General features: G+C 59.7%; 1 pseudogene; it reads left to right on the top strand.

Moving 5' to 3' along the window:
- The first annotated feature begins 2,314 nt into the window (after positions 1–2,314).
- LOC128948105 (Fc receptor-like protein 2) lies at positions 2,315–21,356 on the top strand (annotated as a pseudogene).
- The last annotated feature ends 1,836 nt before the right edge of the window (positions 21,357–23,192 follow it).

Genomic DNA, 23,192 nt, shown 5'->3' with positions numbered 1-23,192 from the left:
CCTAAAAACGCCCTCTGCCCTTCCTAGGAGTCTCTACATTGAAATCCAAGGGGTTTATCCCTAAAAATTCCCTCCCAACCTCCTCAGGAGGGTCCCCACAATGAAATCCAAGGGTTCTCCTGTAAGACCCCCACCCAAAACCCCCAGCGAGGGTTGTGGGGCTCAGTCTGGGCTCAGCTCCCCCATAAGAACACCCCAAATTCCCCTCAAAGGCTGAGGGCTCATGACACCCTCAGCAAGGCACCCTCAGCCCCCTCAAGACCCCCCTTTTGGACCCCCTAAACCTCACCAAGGGATCTTCTGCCCCCTTGGTGCCTCCTCAGGACTCCCAGATCTCCTTCAAGGGCCGGGGGTCTCAACCCCTTCTCATGACATCCTCACCAGGGAACCCTCAGCCCCCTCACGACCCCCCAGATTCCTACCAAGGGTTGAGGGCTCCCCCTCCTCCCCAGTCACACCCTCACCAGGAGACCCTCAGAGCTCCCAACACCCCCAAACCTCACCAAAGGGCACTCAGTCCCCTCAGGATTCCCCCAAACCCCCAGCAAGGGCTGGGGTCCCAGTCCCTCCTCATCACATGATCCTCAGGCCTCTCACAACCCCCCAAAACCTCCCAATGGCCAGGGGTCCCAATCCCCCTTATGACCCCCTCACCCAAGGCCCCGCAGAGCCCCTCAGCACCCCAACACCGCACCAAGTGCTCGATGTCCCCTCAGCCCGGACCCCTCAGAGCCCCTTCATGACCCACTTAGGACCCCCATTCCCGCTCCCCCGGGACTGCCCCTGTGTGTGGGGCGTGTTCCCGGGCCCGGCTGCCGGGGGGCTGTGGCTGGGCGGCACCCCGTACTCACACCTCCAGGATGCTGGGTTCCTCTTGCACACCCCAGCACGATCGGCGGCCCCTCCGCCCAGCACAGCGCTGACACGCTGCAGCGGCACGTACAGCTCACCGTTGATGCTGCGTGAAATAAACAGGGCGGGCAGGAGAATTTTTCTACTTTTAATGCCTTTATTAAAAGTGATCAGCTCAAGGTTGGGAGGCTCGACAGGTCTGCGGCTTCTCCGTCATTGCTCCCAGGGGGACTCAGAGGAGGAAAAATGTGCAACTTTGTCTCCTAGGGGGCAGAGCTGGGGGTTCTGTCTGCTTGAGAGCAGTGGGGCTATATCCCGTGTTTTTCTCAACTTTCAGGTTTTGCTGTCTCGGGGTCCTGGCTCCACCTGAGGTCTGTTCAGGGCGAGGGGCAAGCAACAAAAGTTCTCAGCATCTCTGCTGGCTCAATACTTTGTTCCTCACGTCCAGACATCACTCTGATCTCTTAATTCTGTGTTGGCTCATTGTTTTGGGGGTCTTTTTGGTAAGTTTGATGCAGTGGCTTCCCATGGCATGCTAGTTCTGAAGTTATTTTGCATGCCCTCTGATGCCCCCTACCGTGTCCCCTCCTCTCACTGTCTGGGGAGAAGGGCTATCGACTTAGCCACAGGCAGGGCCTCACCGATACAAAAGGAGGAGTTAACGAAAATGACCGATGATTACAATAACAAACAGGTAGAACTCCACCTTGGCAGCAACTGGTCCAACCTGTTCACTTTGCAACCTTTTTACAAAAAAAATGGGTAGCCTTTTTTTACTCATAACACTGCGCAACTGCCTGCCTTCGCTCACTTGCCCGCGGACATTAAAGCCGTAACCCAGCTTGGACTTGACCACGTGGATGATGCGGGGCCCGCCCGGGTGTCCTTCCCCGGCCCTGTTCCGCACCCTCGGCTGTGCTTCAACCCTCCTCGTCCGCCCTCTTGGCATCCGCGCACACCACATGTCATGAGAGCGGGCCTGCGACCACTGTAGGGACCCGCTCCTCCCGTCCGCACCGCGGGGAGCAATGGGAAATGAAGTCCGCAGAGTTGCTGAGTGCCATTAGTGCCCCGTGGGCCACGGGGGGTGATGGGAAATGTAGTCAAAGAGACGGAGAGACGGGAAGAGTGCAGGGCATGCACTGTGGGCATGGGAATGGGGGTTGTTGCCATGGGAACGGGGCTGTTGTCATGGGAAGGGGGTGTTGCAATGGGAACGGGGAGAGATGGGCGTGGGAAGGGGGTCTACAGGTGCCATGGGCCTGGGGGGCTGTTACCATGGGAATGGGGGGGTGTAGACATGGGAATGGGAGGGGCTTTTGCCATGGTAATGAGGGGGCTGTGGGCGTGGGAACCAGGAGGGGTGTGTTGCCATGGGATTGGGGGGGCTGAGGGCATGGGAACAGGGAGCCATTGACATGAGAACGGGTGATGGTTGCCATTGAGATAGGATGCTGTTGCTATGAGAACGGGTGTGCGTTGCCATGGAAACAGAGGGTGCGGTTTCCCTGGGAACTGGCAGGGGGAGCTGTGTGTGGCAGTGCTGTGCGGTGACTCCCAAAAATCCTGCAAATCCAAGAAGGATCTGCTCAACAACCTGACTAGGACCCTGCGTTTTGGGTCCAATAAGAGGGACAAAGGTCCTATGCCCTCTGGCATCAGGGGCAGGAAGGGGGAGCTCTTGGGTGTACTGGAGCACTGGGAGCGCTGGAATGGGGAGCTCTGGGCAGCCCTACATGGTTCGCCCCCCATTAGTGGGCAACCCCAAAGCACAGGAGCACAGGATCCGAGGGGGGACACAGGGGATGCCCTGGGGCAGGGACCCCAGAGCCCCCAGTGCCCCCAGTGCCATAGCACGCTCTCGTCATCACAGGGGTCCCCCTGTCCCTTGTGGAGTCCTGACAGCTCCTCGTTGGTCCCTTCTGGATCCTGAGGTGGGACAGGGCCGGGGGACACCCATGGGGACCGTGAGGCTGACACCAATTCTGGAAACCTGGGTGGGAGTGACTCCTGTGGGTGATGTTTCCCAGAGTAACCTACTCTACGCACCCCCTGCCCACTCAGTGCCCACAACGTGGGTGTTGAGAACAGCCCCCTCCTCCACAGGGGGCCCTGTGGGGATAGTGGGGGATCTGGGTGGTTTCTGGGGAGGGGGAAGGGGGAGTCGCAGCCTGAGCCCCCCACTCACCTGTCCTGGAGCTTCCTGGTTACTGCAAGGAAAAGGGGAGGGGGTGACTGTGGGGACCCTGGGACCCCAGAACCTTCCTGAGACCTCAGCAGCTCCAACCACCCACGGGACCCCCAAATCCCCACTGCAGCCCCAATTCCTAGAGGACTCTGGACTCCCCCAAGACTATCTGAGCACCCCTGAAGCCCCCCAAAACTTTTACACCACTGAAGGCTCCCCAACCCCCTGTGGTACCCCACACCCCCTGAGTCCCCAGAACTGCAAGCCTGGCAGGGAGGGGCACCCCCCAAACACCCCAGGACCCAAAAAGATCCCCCAACATCCTTGCACATCCTAGTGCCACCACAATTTTCCTCAAGACCTAGCTGGGATGGCCCTGAAGTCCAACCAAGACCCTCCAAATTCCCCCCAGATCCCCCAGGACGCCCAGCCGAGGCCGCTACGGGCTCAGTGTCCCCCAGCTCAGGGAACCTGGGTGCTGCCGATCTCTGACTCCACTCTGGGGGCTTCTCCTCACTCCAGGACTCCCTATCCCCCCCCATTGTCACCCACCCCGGCGGTGCCACCAGTGACAGCCCCCGATGACAGCCAGGAGCCGGAACAGGAGAGTCCTGCTGACATTCACAGCCACTGTTGGGGGCAGAGTGGGACACATCGGGGTCACCCTGAACCATGGGGGTCATGAACATCCTGGTGACCCTGTGTGACACCACCTGTGACCCAGGGTGAGCCGGGTGTCGTCTGCAGGGCCAGCTCTGGGCTGAGTGCCCGGAACACGTGTTGCCCGTCCTGTCCCAGCTGGTTGGTGACCACACACTGGTAGGTGCCCGAATGTCCCACATCAATGTTCCTGAGCCCCAGGAGGGGACCTCGGGCCATCTCCTGCCCATTGTGCAGTCAGGTGAAGGTGACAGGGGCTGACCCCACCTGCACTGAGCAGCGCAGGCTCAAGTTGTCACCTGCGCACACCTGGTGTGACAGGGGAATGAGGGTGATGGTGGCATTGGCCACGGGCACTGTGGGGACACAGACTGGGTTGGCACCTGGTGAGCTGAGAAGGGGGTGCCGTGGGTTGGGTCACCCCCAGCTTAAGCGTCTCACTCACCCAGGACAGTGACATTCAGGGGGTCACTCTTGGCCACGCTCTGCCTGTCACTGACCCAGCACCAGTACTGACCGCTGTCATTGTCCCCAGTGTGGTGCAGCTCCAGGTGGGGGCCAGTACCCAGCAGTTCCCTGTCACAGACATTTTTTCATAAAACCCTCACTTTTAGGATTATCCCTTCTGGGAAGCTGAGGCCCCAGAAGGAGAATGTAAACAATTGTTATCGGCTGCTTGAAATGTAGCAGGTTCCCCCTGTGATTGGCTCATGTTCCATGTTTACAATTGGGGGCCAATCACAGGAGCAAGCTCGGGGACAGATGCCCTGGACACAGAACTTTGTTATTCATTCTTTCCTACTCTATTCTTGGTTTAGCAAGCCTCTGCTTCTCTCTATTCTTATTATTATAGTTATAATGTATTATATATCAATAAATCCAGCCTTCTGATCATGAACCAAGATTCTCGTCCATCTCTGTCACCCTGAGGAGACCCTCATCAGGTCCCTGTAATAGTTTCCCTGAGCCCTCCCGGTGCCAGGAGAAGTACAGGGGACCTGTCCCCACGGCCACCGCACAGCTCAGCACCAGGCAGTCCCCGAGTGCCACCAGTCCTCCGGGGGGCTGCGCTGACAGGGACACCCCCGAGGGCGGGACCCCTGCGGGAGTGGGGAACAGCAGAGGACTATGAGCGACCCAGGGCAGTCAGGGAGGGGCAGGAGGATCCCAGTGAGGGAGAGGGAGCACAGAGATGGGGGGGGATTGGAAACAGGGGGATTGGGGGTTCAGGGAGGGGACACCTGGAGAGGGAGGGAGGTGACACCAGGGAGGGTATGGGGACCCAGGGAGAGGATGGTGGGAGTTGAGGAATGTGCAGCGACTTCAGAGAGGGGTGGGGGGAAGCAAGAAGGAGTGAAGGGACCCGGAGAGGAATAGGGAGACATGGGCGAGGAATGGGGCACCTGGGGAGGGACCTGGGGCAGGAATGGCAGGCCATGGAAAAGGTGTCAGGGAAGGATGGGGGTACCCATGTAGGGCTGGGGGATCAGGGGAAAGACCCGAGAAAAGATGAGGTGAGCCAGGGATGGATCTGGGAAAGGTTGGGGCCTCAGGGCAGGTGTCACGGGGAGCTGGGAGTCCCTATGCAGTGCTGGGGCCCAAGGAGGCTGTGGGGGCTCCCCGTGCCCATCCCCACACTCACTGTGCACTGTGATGCGGAGCCGGGTGCTGCTCTTCTGCACGGCCCGCCCCCCCCTCGGACTGCACCTGGCAGCTGTAATTCCCTGAGTGAGAGACCCCCACGGCGGGCACCAGCAGCTACAGGGACCCTATGGGCCCCCCACCATTTGCCCGTCCTGTTAGAACCCGTGCAGGACAGGGGCTCGGGGCCGCAGGGGGCTGGGGGTGCTGAGGCAGCTTAGATTCAGGGAGGACCCCATGGTGGGCTCGGGGGGACCCTCCAGAACTGGCACAGAGAAGAGCTCTGGGAAGGAGAGGGGATATGAGGACTGTGAGTCTGAATCTGCTGGGAAGTGTCTTTAGGGGTGTCAGGAGATTGGAGTTCCAGCCATGCAGGTGCTCACCTTGCAGTGTCACTGTCACTTGTGCTTAATGTGCCCACATTGACATTTCGGTGTCCACCCAGCCCCTGCAGGTGTAGTGGCCACTGTGGTGCAGCTGCAGAGGGGACAGGGACAGCTCGGCCCTATAGCGGGACCTCCCCACCTCCTTGTCCCCATGGCAGAATTGCATTCCAGTGACCGGCATGTCCCGCCAGCACCGGCAGCGCAGTGTCACCATGTCCCCCTCCAGCAGCTCGCACACCAACACCTGCAGCACCAACCGGGCTGCGGGACACGGGGGTCTTGTCACACCAGGGCCCCATTTTCATAAGGGTCCCCCCATTGGGTCACACCCAGGGCACCAGAGGTCCCCAATTCCAACATGGGGTTCTCCACACGGGGATGCTCTGGGATGTCCACAGAGCAGGGGACGGACTTTGGCCACATAGGAGATGGTCCATGGAGTATAGACCACCCAGAGACCTCAGGGTCCCCGTGAATGCCGGGCTGGGGATACCCAAAACCCCTCACCATCTGAGACTGTCATGGGAGGGCTGAGCCCAGTGCCTGGTCTGTCACACATGTAGGTGCCTTCCATGGTGACAGAGAAGTGGTCACGTCCCTCCTGCCACCAGTGTTGCCCATCCTTGTACCAGGTACTGTCACCAGCTGTCCCTGAGCCCTGGCAGGTCAGTCTCACCTGGTCCCACAGCACTGCCGGCCTCCAGGGGGGCTCCACCAGGAGCTGGGTGGTCTGGACACCTGTGGGTGACAGCAGACACCAGCCTGACAGGGCCAGTGTGGGGCTGGGGACAGCAGGCTGGGGCCATGGCATCCTCCGAGGACTCACCAGCAAAGCCGAGGGTCTGGGCTGGAAGGGAGAAGGGGCAGGGCTCAGTGGGGGTGGCACTGTGGGGACAGAGGCACAGGGGGAACAGGGCATGATGCCTTCCCCAAACTGTCCCCATGGGGACAGCAGTTCCTGTGGGAAAGTGTGTGATGGTGGTCCCCAAAACATATTTGGTGAAGCAGGGAGACATGTCTGTGTCACAGCCACCCGTGCACCACATCCATGTGGCACAGACACCTTGGGACTATGTACACTGAAGCCACCCTGGGCTGAGGCAGAACATGGGGACACTGTGGACACCCCGAGCATGAAGACACCACGAACACAGCCCATGCTGGCCCAGGTCACCCCCACCAGCTCATGATCTCATCCCCATGATCCCATCCTCATGGCCACATCCTCACTGTTCTTGTCCCCTTCTGTCCCCACATCCCAGTTCCCTTGTCCCTATGCCCAGAGCTCCCTGAGCCCAAAGGTGCCAGTCCCCACATTCCTGTCCCCACATCCCCATCCCCAAATTCCTACATCAGTCCGTTCCACCAAGGTCTGCTGTGGCTTACAAGGAGTGGCACTGCCGGCATTGGGGACCTCAGGGGACCCCACAGTCCCCCTGTGCCCTGTCCCCTCCCCATCCCCAGTGTGTCAGGCCCAAGCCCGGGGCACTCACCCCACAGGAGCAGCGCCACCTTCCCAGCCATCCCGGTGTCCCCAGCCATGTGCACTGGCTGTCACTTGCTGCGGGGGGTGGCTGTCCCCTGGGTGGTGGCTCTATGGCCAAAGGGGAAGGAAGCGAGACCAGGTCTCATTCTCATGTGTAGGTGGCCCTTGGTGGGGGCAGGGTGGGGACAGGATGGGGGCAGGGTGGGGAACTTGTGGGACATGGTGGGGACATGGTGTTGCCAGAATTTGGGGTCTGAGGCCATGCAGGGAGACAGGGATGGGTGTTCAGGGGAATGGGATGCCCAGGTATTTGGGGTCCCAGGGAAATGGGGGTACCAGGGTTTGGGTGGACTCAGACTTGGGGATGAGGGTCCCAAAACAACGTGGCCTCCTGGGATTTGTAATCATGAGATAGGGGCCATGGCATGAAGGTGCCAGGGAAAAAGGGGTCCCTGTGAGATTGGGGGCCCTGGGTGAATGAAGGCCCCCAAGGGAAGGGGTGTCCCATGGTCTGGAACTACTGGGAAGGTGTTCCTTGGGGTTGGAGATACTGGGGAATTGCAGTCCAGGGATAGGGGTCTCAGGGAAGGTGGGACAGAAGGAAATGGGGTCCCAAGGTTTAAGTTCCCAGGGTAATGGGGGTGTCACGGATGGGCAGTGGCTGAGGGGACAGAGGGGTCACAGCTCCTTCCCTGAGTGCCTCAGATTTTGGGGTGACATGGGGCGCCACAAAATCACTTCCGGGGTGCTCATTTCCTGGCCAGGCATTGCATGGGGATCCTGAGTATCTCTGCCTCTGTGTCCTCCCCTGCCCTTGACATTTTCCTCTCTTTATTTCTCTTTTTTCCTTATTCTCCTTACTTTTTGCCATATCACCTCACCCCCAGTTCCTGGCTCAGCAATCCTGGGGTGCATCTGAGCAGGGAAGGGGTTGGGGGGACCCAGGGGAGGGGGAAAATGGGGAATGGGGGGTGCAGGAAAGGGTGGGGAGGCTGTGGGGGATGAAGATGTCGGGCTGTGCTCTCTTAACACTTTCACTTTGTTTGTCCTGGACAAGAAGGAAGAGGCCGTTTGTGCTGAGAGTCAGATGGGAAAATGGGGGTGGTTCTCTCCTGGGGGGCACATCCAGGGGTGGGTCCTGGGAGGATCCTGTCCCAGGGGGTGACACATCCTGGCATGGGGGGTGTCCTGTCCCAGGTGTGGCAGTTCCAGAAATGTCCCTGCACATTCCTGGCCGGGTGCCTGTCCCAGGAGTGGCTCATCCTGGGGATCCCTGTCAATGCAAGGCTGGGGCCCAGCCATGGCCCAGCCCCACTGCACAGGGATGGCCATTGCCCAGCTCTGCTCTGGCCAGCCCCAGGTGGCAGCCAGCACGTGAGGGTCCCCCCTGCCCCCTTGGCTTTGATTCTGGCAGCTTTAGAGCTGCTGCAGAGGTGAGAATTCTGTGGGTGGAAAAGGCCTGCCTGTGGTTTGCTCAGCCCTACAAGAAGCACAAAACCCAAAGGGAGCCCAAGCAGTAGCTCTGCAAGGGCCTTTGATGGTTTTCAGAGCAGGGCTGGCTGGAAACCTCCCTGCAGGAGCAGCTGTGGGGAAACCAGCCTGGAAATGTAGCAATTGATCATTTTGTCCCTTTGCGCAAGGGACTGAGAGAACCCAAGAACTACTGCAAAGACAACAACAATTGGGCTCCCTTTGGGTTTTGTGCTTCTTGCAGGGCTCACCAAACCACAGCAAGACCTTTTTCCCCCACAGAATTCTCACCTCTGCAGCAGCTCTAAAGCTGCCAGAATCAAAGCCAAGGGGGCAGGGAGGGACCCTCAGGTGCTGGCTGCCACCTGGGGCTGGCCAGAGCAGGACTGGGCCATGGCTGGGCCCCACCCTTGCATTGACAGGGGTCCCCAGGTTGTGCCACCCCTGGGACAGGCACCAGGCCAGGAATGTGCAGGGAAGTTTCCACAACTGCCACACCCAGGACAGGACCCACATACCAGGATGTGTCCCACCCTGGTGAAGGATCCCCCCAGAACAGGACCCCCCTGGATGCGCCACACCAGGACACAAGCCCCCCATTTTCCCATCTGACTCTCAGCACAAACAGCCTCTTCCTTCTTGTCTAGGAAAAAGAAAGTGTTGAGGGGGCACAGCCCAACACCTCCATCCCCCACAGCCTCCCTACCCTTCCCTGCACCCCCCACTCTCCTGGCTCCCCCAACCCATTCCCTGCTCAGGTGCTCCCCAGGATTGCTGAGCCAGGAACTGGGGGTGAGGGGACATGGTACAAAAGTGAGGACAATAAGGAAATAAGAGAAATAAAGAGAGGAAAATGTCAAGGGCAGGGAAGGACACAGAAGCAGAGGTACCCAGGACCCACATGTGATGTCTGCGCTGGAAAGGAACACCCCAGGGGTCAGTGCTGGGCCCTGTGTCATCCCAAAATCTGAGGCACCCAGGGAAGGAGCTGAGATCCCTGTGCCCATGCAGAAATTGCTCATCCCTGACAATCCCCCATTCCCCTGGAAACCAACCATGGGAGCCCCATTCCTTAAGTCCCACCTTGCCTGGGACCCCTATCCCAGTACAGACATTCCCCAGGATCTCCATGGCCCAGGACAACATTCCAAAGGAACCATCTCCACTTCTTTCCATTCCCTGAAATCCTCTTTCCCCCAGGACCTTGGGGAAGGTCCTATACCAGGCCCCCATTCCCACGGGACTCTCATTCCTCCAGTGTCCCCATCCCATGGCCCCAAATCCCTGGAGCCCACGTTCCCCCAGGACTCCCCTTCCTGAGTCCTCCCAGTTCTGGGAACCCCCATTCCCTTACCCACCCCCCATCCCCATTGATTCCCCCTCCTCAGGAACCCCATTCCCCTGGACACTCATCCCCATGTCCCCAAATCCACCAAGCCCCCCACACCTGGGAACACATATTGCACCTTGTCCCACCCAGCCTTGTCCCCAGCCTGTCCCCAGCTTGTGGCCACCCTGCCCCCACCAAGGGCCACCTACATGTGGGGATGGACGTGACCTCGCTTCCTTCCCCTTCATCCAAAGAGCCGCCAGCCAGGGGAGCGGTGGCCACAGCAGTGAGTGACAGCCAGTGCACATGGCTGGGGACACTGGGATGGCCGGGAAGGTGGCGCTGCTCCTGTGGGGTGAGTGCCCCGGGCATGGGCCTGACACCCCTGGGATGGGGAGGGGAGGGGGCACAGAGGGCCTGCAGGGTTCCCTGAGGTCCCCAATGCCAGCAGGGTATGGAGGCAGTGTGACCAGAGTTGTGGGGTGGCTTTGGGGACAGGAACACAGGAAAGGAACAGGGGAACTCGGATGTCAGGACAGGGGGATGGAATGTGGGGATAAGGATGTGGCAGTAGGAACCTTGGGGCTGGGGCAGCTGTGGGACCTGGGACAGAGGGACGCAGGGACAGGGACAACATGGCCGGCAACATGTGTTTGGGCCATGGGGACAGGTGCCATCAGAAATGGACAATGGGCACAGGGCCATAGGGATGTGGGTATGGGGCTGGCAGGAGTGACCTGTGCCAGCAAGGGGCCCCATGCCTGAGCATGAGTGGCTGCTGTGTGCCTGTCCTTGAGACATCTGTGCCACACCAGTACCCCCACAAAGACTGTTTGGCAACAGCCCCTAAACCCCATGCCTCTGTGCCTCTGTCCCTGCAGTGCCACCCCCACCCAGCCCTTTCCCTCCTCCCTTCCAGCCCAGACCCTCGGCTTCACTGGTGAGTCCTCGGGGAATGCCATGGCCCCACCCTGCTGTCCCCAGCCCCACACTGGCCCTGGCAGACTGGTGTCCCCTGTCACCTGCAGGTGCCCAGACCACCCAGCTCTACATGGAGCCACCCTGGAGGCCGGTGGTGCTGTGGGACTGGGTGACACTGACCTGCCAGGGCTTGGGGACTGCTGGTGCCACCATCTGGTACAAGGATGGGCAGCACTGGCGGCAGGAGAGACGCGACCACTTCATTTTCACTGAGACTGGTACCTACACATGTGACAGACCCGGCACTGGGCTCAGTTCCACTGTGAGAGTCTCAGACGGTAAGGGGGATTTGGGTGTCCCAAGCCTGGCACACACAGGGACCCTGAGGGCTCTGCGTGGTCTGTGCTCTATGGGTCACCTCCTGTGTGACCTGAGCCTGTCCCCTGCTCTGGGGACATCCCAGAGCATCACAGTGTAGAGGGACCCCCGTGTTGGAATTGGGCACCCCTGGTGCCCTGGGTGTGACCAAATGGGGGATCATTGGGTGTCATTGGGTGTGACAGGACCCCTCTGTCCCCCAGACCGGCTGGTGCTGCACAGGCCAGCATGGGCACTGCTGGAGGGGAACAGGGTGACACTGTGCTGCCGGGGCCGGTGGAACTGCATGGTCACCTCGGTGTCATTCTACCCCAAGGGGAAGAAACTGGGGGGACTCCGTGATAGTACCAAGCTATCCTTGGCCCCTCTGCAGCTGAGCCAAAGCGGCAAGTACAGCTGCAGGAGTTGGGTGGGATCCTGGGGGCAGCAGGAGTCACTGTGGGTGACAGTGACAGTACAAGGTGAGCATCCCAGAGCATGTCAGTGTGGGGGAACCTGTGCTGGAATTGGGGACCCCTTGTACACTGGGTGTGACCCAATGGGAGGGATCCCCATGAAAACGGGACCCTAGAGTGACAGGATCCCTGTGTCCTGCAGTCCGGTTAGAGTTGCGGGTGCTGGCACAGGAGCTGCTGGATGGGGACACGGTGACAGTGCGATGCTGACGCTGGTGGGACATGCCGGTCACCAAGGTGCAATTCTACCATGGGGACAAGGAGGTGGAGGGGTCCTGTAGCGGGACCGAGCTGTTGTTGTCCCCTCTGCAGCTGCACCACAGTGGAAACTACAGCTGCAGGGGCTTGGTGGATTCTGAAGTGTCACCGTGAGCATAGTCATTGCCAGGGACAGTGACAGTGCACGGTGAGCATGCCCATGGCTGGAACTCCAAAATCCTGACCTCCCCAAAGCCGCTTCCCAGCACACTCAGAGTCACAGTCCTCACCTCCCCTCTCCTTCCCTGAGCTCTTCTCGGTGCCAGTGCTGGTGGTTCCCCGCAAGCCCATTCAGGGGTCCCCCCTGACTCTCAGCTGCCTCAGCACCCCCAGACCCCTGCGGCCCTAGCCCCCCTCCTGCACGTGTTCTACCAAGACGGGCAGGTGGTGAGAGGCCCGCAGGGGTCCCCGCAGCTGCTGGTGCCCACCGTGGGGGTCTCCCACTCAGGGAATTACAGTGCCAGGTGCACTCCAAAGAGGGGGGCTGTGCAGAAGTGCAGCGTCCAGCTCCGTGTCATGGTGAGCAGTAAGTGCGAATGGGCACGGGGACCCCACAGAGACGCCCCAAGTCCCCTGGTTGGGGACCTCCAGGTCCCCCTGACACCTTTCTTGTGTCCTCCCACCTCTCTTCTGTGTCCCGCACCCCTCCATGATTTTACCCCATGTCTGACATCCCCCATCACACCCATCCCCCCATCCCTATCCCCTCACACTGGCTGCCAGCTCCTCCCTGTGGCCTCAGCCTTGTCTCTGGCCCCACAGTTCCCATGGCCAATGCCACCATCACTCCCGGTCCCCTGTCATACCAGGTGCGTGCAGATGACAACGTGACCCTGCGCTGCTTGGTGCAGGTGGGCTCAGCCCCTGTCACCTTCACCTGGCTGCACAATGGGCAGCAGGTGGCGCAGGGTCCCCTCCTGGAGCTCAGGGACATCGACGTGGGGCACTCAGGCACCTACCAGTGCATGGCCACCAACCAGCTGGGACAGGACGGGCACCGCGTGTTCCAGGCACTCAGCCCTGTGCTGGCAATGGAGGTGACACCTGGCTCATCCTGGGTAATAGGTGTGGTCACAAAGGGTCACCGGGGAGTGCAGGACTCCTGGGGTGATGGGTGATCTTGATGTGTCCTTTCCTGTTTTTTCCAGTGGTGACATGGGTCAGTGGGGCCCTTTGTTCCTGCTCCTGCTCATGGGTGTCATTGTTGCCTGGTACCGGTGGCACCGTCAGGGTGGGTGACAATATGGGGACAGGGGTCCCAGGGAGCTGTAGAGGCCCCAAGTGTTGGGGAGTGATAGGGCAGCACCCACAGCCTCAGAATTGTGACTTGACTGGTGGGCCTGAAGAATTTGGGGTGGTGCTGGAGGGTTCTGCAGGTATGTTGGGGCTTCTTTCAAAGATCCTGGGTGTGTTTGGGGGTCTCTGTAACTTCTGGGCTTTTGGTTATTGAGGCTGAGTTCATCAGAGGCACTGAGTTCTGGGGGGGGCGGCTCCAAAGATGCTTGGTGGTCCTGAGAGGAATTGAGGGTCCAATGGGAGTTCAGGAATGCTTAGACGGGGCAGGGCCCTGGGACGCCACATTCACCTCTCCCCTCTTTCTTTTGCAGCCGCCAGGAAGCAGCAGGAAAGGTGAGTGGGGGACTCAAACCACACTCTCTCCTTTTACCCCATCCCCCAAGACCTCCCATTCCCTTTCCCGCACCCCCTTTATTCCCTCAGGGCTCCCCCGGATCCCCCAGCCCCCCTAGAGGTGGGGAGGTGCTGTACAGCCACGTCGTGGTCACCAAGAGGGCAGGGGATGAGTATAGGGGGGACACACACAGAGGGACATGTCACCCACGAGGGTCACCCCACCCAGATCCCACAGCCTCTGTCTCTCGCAGAGTCCCACCGTGCCACCAGCCTCCAGGATCCCCAGGTGACCTACGCAGAGCTGCAGGGACCCCAGGGGCAACCACGGGAACTCGGTGACATCTACGGGAATGTGCTGTGACACTGTGGGGAACTGGGGGCACTGGGGGTCCCAACCCATGGGCACCCACTCGTGTGTTTGCTACCACTAAAAACTGCCCCTCCTCTCCCCAGAGAGGCACAAAGATCCCAAATGGCTGAGAGAAGAAACAATTTATTTTAACAGCAATGAGAGAGAATAAAACCAACAGCAACAGCAACAAGGTTCAGACTCCAAATTGTCACACAAGGAACGATTTCCAGGGAAAGCCACAAAAAGGAACAAACCCCAAACACTCCCCCAGGCACGTTTCCTCCACCAGAGGAACCTGGCAGGGTCCTGGACCTTCCTTGTTCTGATGGCCCAAGCAGCCTTCAGCAGGCTCTGGATTCTCTTCTCCCCTGTCCCAAACATCTCCTCTGCCGTGTTCCCCACACGAGGATGTCACAAAGGCCCTGTGGGGGTTCTGGAGCATCCCCTTTTCCAGGACAGTAGGGTTCAGGCCATGGCACAGGGTGGGGTGTCAGAGACAGGAAATTTTGATTCCTGGAGACATTTTGGAACAGCTGTGTGTGGCAGGGGTAGGTCAGGCCTTGCTTTTGGCGAGACAGGGCCCCGTCTCGCCATCAGTCTGTCAGCCATGGCACACTGCAGACAGTGTGATGCTCTGCCAAACCCAGGTCTGGTGTGGCCGAGTGGCCAGAAGTGCAATCCGGGGTGAGGGCCCTTGGTGGCCCGACTGGCTTAAAAGGCAGAGCATGAGGTGCCAAATCCCTGACCCTGTCTCCTCATGGGGTGTCTGTCGCATCCACGCCGGATCCAGGAGTTGGCTACTGATTTAAACGAGGAATATCTGCCAAGGTATGTGGGAATAGTCCTGGAATGAAAAGAAGACCCATCTCTAAACTTTTTCTAATTTCAAAGATTATGGAGATACCAGACCAAAGTGTTGGAGAATGAATAACAGCTTTTAACTGGGAAATTTACAAATAAGTATAGAACAACAACATAAACCCAGAACGTGTTTGTTGTTGTGGCAGTTATAACCATGGCCAGCAGGGGGCACTGCAGGGAGCACTCCCGGCCAGCAGGGGGCGCTGCAGGGAGCACTCCCAGCCAGCAGGGGGCGCCCCGGCCCAGCTCCATCCCCTCAGGGGCCATGGCGGCCTCGGACGGGAGGCAGGAGGGGAAATCGCTCCTTTTGCAAACTCACGGCCACCAATCAGTCTCGGCACCACCACCGGCAGCAGGCAGAAGCCGCCAAGGCAGCAGGTTGGATCCCAGTGCCCACTGGCAGCATAGCAGTGTCCCGGGGCCAGGAACACGCCCTGCACAACACCTGTGACTGCTCTCCATGAATCAGAATGGAAGGAAGGCAGCACCTGACCCCAGGCAGGTCTCGGGTCCACAGCAGCACCTGTGGTGGCTTTACACCACAATTCCTGCAAATCCTCAGCCTTTCCCTCAGATGAGGAGGGCAGGGATGGAGCAGCTTTGGGGACACCTGGAATCCACACAGAGTCACTCCCCACAGTCCCACCACGGCCACGGGTAGAGCCACTGAGCAATACTTTCACAGTTTTCTCTCTATTTTTGTGGACAAAGTTGGAATCCAAGCATTCTTTCCATGAGGTTCCTCAAGGCTGCAGATTTTGTTCAAGAAGGAGGTTCCCAGGAAGGTTGTTGCCATATTGTTGCGCGATTTGCAGTAATTTTGAGGTTCTCTCATTCCCTTACCGAGAGCAAGAAATGATCAATTGCTGCATTTCCAGGCTGGTTCTCCCACAGCTGCCCCTGCAGGAAGGGTTTCCAGCAAGCCCTGCTCTGAAAACCATCAAAGGCCCTTGCAGAGCCACTGCTTGAGCTCTCTTTGGGTTTTGTGTGCTTCTTGCAGAGCTGAGCAAACCACAGGCAGCCCTTTTCCGCCCACACAGAATTCTCACCTCTGCAGCAGCTCTAAAGCTGCCAGAATCAAAGCCAAGGGGGAAATGGGGACCCTCAGGTCCTGGCTGCCACCTGGGGCTGGCCAGAGCAGGGCTGGGCAATGGCCATTCCTGTGCAGTGGGGCTGAGCCATGGCTGGGCCCCACCCTTGGATGGCCACTGGCTTCAAGGAGCAGGAGTCTGGGAGCTCCTTCCTGCTCAGGGTTCCATTCCCCAGCTGCTCTTGATGGCTCAGAGCCAGCACAGGACGAGCAAGAATGACGAAGTCTGGACTTCTCTGAAGCTGCCAAGCTCCAGGACAGGACCCTCTTCCCCAGCATGTGTCCCCCCTGGGACAGGATCCCCCCAGGACAGGAGCCCCCTGGATGTGCCCCCTAAGGACAGAACCCTTTCCCCCCATGTGAGAAAGGTGTCAAATGGCCTTTTCCTTCTTCTGCGGGAGACAGAAACTGAAAGTGTTGGGGGGTAAAAGCTGCACTCCCCCATCCCCCACAGCCTCCCCAGCCCTTCCTGCAGACCCCTCACCCCTGCTTTCCCCACCCTGGGCTTCCCCCACCCTGGGCTTTCCCCAACACATTCCCTGCTCAGGAACTACACAGGATCCTCAAGGCACAAACTGGCGGGTTGTGAAATTGAGGGGTATAATGATGGAAATGGAATAAAGAGAGGGAAAAATCACTGGAGGCTGGGGGACACAGACCCAGAGCAGCTCAGAATCTGTCGGGCGTGAAACCCTGGACACCGGCACCATGTGGGGGTGGTGCTCGCTCTGGATCACCCCAAAATCTGAAGCACCCAGGGAAGGAGCTGCAACCCATGGGCTCACCCAGCCACTGCCCATCCCTGGCACCCCCATTTCCCCGGGAACGGAAACATGGGACCTCCATTCCTTATGTCCCACTCTCTCTGCAGCCCCCATCCCAACACTGACATTCCCTAGGATCTCCATGGCCCAGCACCCCATTCCCAAGAAACCCCTTCCCATTCACTCCATCCCCTGAAATCTTCCTAGGACCCACCATTCTCCCATCCAATGAACTCAAATCCTTGGAGCCCACATTCCCCTGGGACTCCCATCCCGCAGTCCCCCCAGGTATGGAGATGCCCATTCCCATGGCACCCCCATTGCCGGATATTCCCCCTCCTCAGGACCCCATTTACCGGTGACCCCATTCCTGCCTCCCCAAAACCACCAAGTTCCCAACTCCTGGGAACCCCATGACCCATTTTGTGCCACCCACCCGTGTCCACAGCCTGTCCCCACCCTGCCCCCACCAAGGGCCACCTACGCATGAGGTCGAGACGTGACCTCGTTTCCTTCCCCTTCATCCGAAGAGCCGCCAGCCAGGGGAGCGGTGGCCACAGCAGCAAGTGACAGCCAGTGCATATGTTTGGGGACACCAGGATGGCCGGGAAGGTGGCGCTGCTCCTGTGGGGTGAGTGTCCCAGGCACGGGCCTGACACCCTGGGGATGGGGAGGGAAGGGGGCACAGGGGGACTGTGGGGTCCCCTGAGGTCCCCAATGACAGCAGAGCCAGTCCATGTTACCCACAGTGGACCTGGATGTGACTGGGGATGTAGAATGGCTTTGGGGACAGGAAGAAGGGGCAGGAATTTGGGGATGGGGATGTGGGGACAGGAATGTGGGGACTGGCACCTTTGGGCTCAGGCAGCTCCAGGGATAGGGACAAGGGAACTGGGATGCAGGGACAGAAGGGGACAAGAACGCTGAGGATGTGGCCATGGGGGTGGGATCATGGGGATGGGATCATGAGCTGGTGGGAGTGACCTGGGCCAGCATGGGCTGTGTCCCTGGTGTCTTCATGCCCACGGTGTCCACAGTGTCCCCATGTTCTGCCTAAGCCCAGGGTGGCCTCAGGGTCCCTGTTCCCAAGGTGTCTGTGCCACAGGGATTTGTTGCACGGGTGGCTGTGACACAGACATGTCCCCCTGCCTGTCCAGACTTCTGGGGACCACCCACACACTTTCCCACAAGAGCATCTGTCCCCACGGGGACAGTTCGGGGACAGCCACCACACCCTGTACCCCATGTGCCTCTGTCCCCATGGTGACACCCCCACTGAGCCCTGCCCCTTCTCCCTTCCAGCCCAGACCCTCGGCCTTGCTGGTGAGTCCTCAGGGGATGCCATGTCCCCACCTCGCTGTCCCCAGCCCCACACTGGCCCTGGCAGGCTGGTGTTCCCTGTCACCCACAGGTGCCCAGACCACCCAGCTCCTGGTGGAGCCCTCCTGGAGGCCGGCGGTGCTCTGGGACCGGGTGACACTGATCTGCCAGGGCTTGGGGACTGCCGGTGCCACCACCTGGTACAAGGACAGGCAGCGTTGGTGGCAGGAGGGACAGGACCTCCTCAGTGTCACCGAGAGTGGCACCTACACATGTGACAGACCTGGCACTGGGCGCAGCCCCCCCTTGACAGTCTTAGATGGTGAGGGGAGACCTTTAATAATCATGGGGGCCCCAGAGCGGTAAGGGTGGGCTCCACTCCGTAGGTGGCCTCACACCCCTCATGTGACAAGAGCCTGTGCCCTGCACACAGGGACATCCCAGTGCATCCCAGAGCACCCCAGAGCACCCACATGTCCCTGGTGCTATGGGCACCCACCTCAGAACACTCTCATCAGTGAGATGTGACCTTCCTGTCCCACAGACCCACTGGTGCTGCAGGTGTCAGCGCAGGCACTGCTGGAGGGGGACACCTTGACACTGCGCTGCCGGTGCCGGCAGGACAACCATCTCACCAGGGTGCGATTTTACCGGGAGGAGAAGGATCTCGGGGGGTCCCTCAGGGGGACCAAGCTGTCCCTTTCACCTCTGCAGCTGCACCACAGCGGCCGCTACAGATGTGAGGGCTTGGTGGGGTCCTGGCACTCACGGTCAGCAACAGTGACAGTGACAGTGCATGGTGAGCACCACACAGCTGGAACTCCAATATCTTGACAACCCCAAAGCCACTTCCCAGTGCACTCAGACGCACAGTCCTCACCTCTCCTCTCCTTCCCAGAACTCTTCTCGGTGCCAGTACTGAAGGGTCCCCGCGAGCTCACTGAGGGGTCCCCCCTGAATCTCAGCTGCCTCAGCACCCCCAACACCCTGCGGCCCCGAGCCCCCCTCCTGCACGTGTTCTACCGGGATGGGCAGGTGGTGGGGGGCCCGCAGGGGTCCCCGCAGCTGCTGGTGCCGGCTGTGAGGGTCTCCCACTCGGGGAATTATGGCTGTGAGGTGCACTCCCAGGGGGGGTCCGTGCAGAAGAGCAGCAACCGGCTCCTCGTCACGGTGCGCAGTGAGTGTGGGGATGGGCACGGGGAGCCCCCACAGATGCCTCCGGTCCCCCACACTGCCTGGCACCCCCCAGACCTCCCTGACACCTGCTCTGGGGCACTCAACCTTTTCCAGATGCCCCCCTGCCCCCCCATCCTTTCTCGGGTCTCTCCCCAGGACCCCCAGCCCCTACATGGGTACCCTCAACGTTCCCTGGTGCATTTTCTGTGTCCTGCCATCGCTGCTCCGGGTTGCTCCTAAGGTCCCCCCATTCCTGGCTCATGTTTCCCTCCATCCTTCATTGGGTCCCCTCCCCATCCCTGGGTCCCTCCACCCCTCTCTGAGGTCTCTGCACATTGCCCAAGTCTCACCATCCCCTCCCAGGGTCCCCATACCCTTCCTGGTGTTGCTCACCTCCATCTCCAGGTGTTCCCTCCCTGACCCCCTTATCATCTCTCGGGGTTCCTTTCTAAGCCCCCCCGCCCCAATCTCTGCACCCCCTCTCCCTCACTGGAATTCCCCTGCCCCTCCTTGACACCCCCCCGGGTCCTTCACTGTCCCCTGCTGTCCCACTCTCTCGCAGGGGTCCCGCCCTCGGGGGTGTCCCTGTCAGCGCAGCCCCCTGGGGGACAGGTGGCACTCGGGGACAGCCTGGTGCTGAGCTGTGCGGTGGCCGAAGGGACAGGTCCCCTGTCCTTCTCCTGGCACCGGGAGGGCCCAGGGGCACTGCTGGGAACCGGCCCCCGCCTGGAGGTGCAACACATTGGGGACAATGACAGCGGCCAGTACCGCTGCTGGGTCAGCGACGGGAACAGCATGGCCGAGAGTGACTCCTTGAATGTCACTGTCCTGGGTGAGCGGGACCCTCGGATTGGGGGTGACCCCACCCACGGCACCCCCCTACCATCTCACCAGGTGCCAGCCCTGTCTCTGTCTCCACAGTGCCCGTAGCCAATGCCACCATCACTCCCGGTCCCCTGTCATACCAGGTGCGTGCAGGTGACAACATGACCCTGCGCTGCTTGGTGCAGGTGGGCTCAGCCCCTGTCACCTTCACCTGACTGCACAATGGGCAGGAGGTGGCCTGGGGTCCCCTCCTGGAGCTCAGGGACATCGATGTGAGACATTCAGGCACCTACCAGTGCGTGGCCACCAACCAGCTGGGACAGGATGGGCGCCGCGTGTTCCGGGCTCTCAGCCCTGAGCTGGCCCTGGAGGTGACACCTGGCTCATCCTGGGTCACAGGTGGGGTGACACAGGTGGGGTCACCAGGCAGTGCAGGACACCTGGGGTGTTACTGATCCTGATGTGTCCCCCTCTGTTTCTTGCAGTGGCCTCAGGGGTCGGTGGGGCCCTTTTCTTCCTGCTCCTGCTCGTGGGTGTCATTGTGACCTGCCACTGGTGGCACCGTGTGGGTGGGTGACAATGGGGGGGATGGGGGTTCCAGGGAGCTGTAGAGGCCCACAGAATTGGAGAAACCATAGGGAAATACCCACCACAATTGTGACTTTGTCTAGGGGTCCTGTAGGGTTTTGGGAGGTGGTGGATGGTCCTGCAGGGATGTTGGTGATTCTTTCCAAGGCCCTGGGGGTTTTTGGGGGAGTCTCTGTCCCTCCTGGGATTTGGGTTCTTGAGTGTGAGTTGTCTGGAGACACTGGGAAGGCTCATGGATTCTGGGGGTCTTCAGGGAGGTCTTGAAGGGGTTTAGGAATCCTGAGAGGGGTCAGGGCCCTGGGACGCCACAGTCACCCCTCCCCTGCTTCCATTGCAGTTGCCAGGAAGAACCAGGAAAGGTAGGTGGGGGCTCAAACCACACTGTCCCCTTTTACCCTAACTCCCAAGACCTCCCATTCCCTCCCCCACAACCCCTTTATTCCCTCAGGGCCCCCCCGGATTCCCCGGCCCCCCCAGAGGAGGGGGAGGGGCTGTACACCCACATTGTGGTCACCAAGAAGGCAGGGGGTGAGTACGGGGGGGACACACGCAGAGGGACATGTCACCCACGAGGGTCACCCCACCCAGATCCCACAGCCTCTGTCTCTCGCAGCGTCCCCCCGTGCCATCAGCCTCCAGGATCACCAGGTGACCTACGCGGAGCTGCGGGGACCCCAGGGGCGACGGCGGGAACCCGGTGACATCTACGGGAATGTGCTGTGACACTGGGAGAAAGTGGGGGGCACTGGGGGTCCCCACCCATGGGCACCCACTCGTGTCTGTGCTGCCACTAAAACTGCCCCTCTGCCTCCCTGTGGGGGCACAAAGATCCCAAAGGCCTGAGAGAAGAACAATTTCCTGAAACAGCAACCAGAGAGAATAAAACCAACAGCAACAGCAACAAGATTCAGACTCCAAATTGTCACACAAGGAATGGTTTCGAGGGAAAGCCACCAAAAAGGAACAAACCCCAGATATTTTCCCAGCATGTTTCCTCCACCAGAGGAACCTGGCAGGGCCCTGGACCTTCCTTGCTCTGACGGCCAAAGTGGCCTTTAGGAGGCTCTGGATTCTCTTCTCCCCTGTCCCAAATCCCTCCTCTGCCCTGTTCCCCACACCAGGATGACGCAAAGTCCCTGTGGGGATCCGAGAGCCTCCCACTTTTCCAGGACAGTCAGGATCAGGCCACAGCACAGGGTGAGGTGTCAGAGACAGGAAAAGCTTCATGTCTGGAGGCATTTTCGAACACGTATGTGTGACAGGGATGGGTCAGGACTTGCTTTTGGTGAGATAGGGCTCCCTCTGTCCATCACTCTGTCAGCCGTGGCACACTGGGGACAGTGTGACACTTTGACAAAGCCAGCTCCTGAATGGCTGGGTGACCAGAAGTGCCAACTGGGGAGAGAGCCCTTGTTGGCCCAATTGGCTTAAAAGGCAGAGCATGAGGTGGGCAAGTCCCTGACCGTGTCTCCTCTTCGGATGTCTGTCCCATCCATGCTGGAACCCGGGAAGTGGCAACTCATTTAAATGAGAAATATCTGCCAAGGAAAGTAGGAACCTTCCTGGAATAAGAAGACCCATCCCTAAAACTCTTTTTAAATTTCAAAGATTATGGGGATACCAGGTAACAGTGTAGGAAAAGGAATATCAGCTCTTTACAGGGAAATTTATAAACCAGAATCGAACAAACAACACAAACCCAGAACTTTCCCTCCTGCTCAGCGCTGTTGGTTTTTGTGGCAGTTATAACCATGGCCAGCAGGGAGCACTATAACCGGGGGGCTCTGCAGCGAGCACTCCCAGCCAGCAGGCGGTGCCTCGGTCCAGCTCCATCCCCTCAGGGGCCATGGCGGCCTCAGACGGGAGGGAGGAGGGAAAATCGCTCCTTTTGCAAACTCACGGGCACCAATCGCTCCTGGCACCACCACCAGCAGCGGGCAGAAGCCGCCAAGGCAGCAGGTTGGATCCCAGTGCCCACTGGCAGCATAGCAGTGTCCCGGGGCCAGGCACACGCCCTGCGCTACACCCACGACTGCTCTCCATGATCCAGAATGGAAGGAAGGCAGCGCCTGACCCCAGGCAGGTCTCGGGTCCACAGCAGCACCTGTGGTGGCTTTACACCACAATTCCTGCAAATCCTCAGCCTTTCACTCATGTGAGGAGGGCAGGGATGGAGCAGCTTCGGGGCCACCTGGAATCCACACAGGATCCCTCCCCACAGCCCCACCACTGGCGTGGGGCAGAGCCCCTGCCCAGTATTTCCACACTTTTCCCTTTTATCGGGCGGGCACATCCCAAACCCAAACATTTTTTCCATGAGGTTCCAGAAGGCTGCAGGTATTCTTCAAGAAGGAGGGTCCAGGTCAGGATGTTGAGCACATTGTTGTGGATTGCGTAGTAGTTTTGTGGTTCTCTCTGTCCCTTACAAAGAGGAACAAATGATCAATTGCCATATTTCCGGGCTGGTTCCCTCACAGCTGCCCCTCCCGGGGGAGGGTTTCCAGCCAGCCCTGCTCTGAAAACCATCAAAGGCCCTTGCAGAGCCACTGCTTGGGCTCC

Source organism: Melozone crissalis, unplaced genomic scaffold (genome assembly GCF_028551555.1).
Source record: "Melozone crissalis strain CALT ecotype California unplaced genomic scaffold, PUWL_Pcris_2 ptg000114l_1, whole genome shotgun sequence".
NCBI classification, from domain to species: Eukaryota; Metazoa; Chordata; class Aves; order Passeriformes; family Passerellidae; genus Melozone; species Melozone crissalis.
This window is presented reverse-complemented; position numbering and strand designations above follow the sequence as displayed.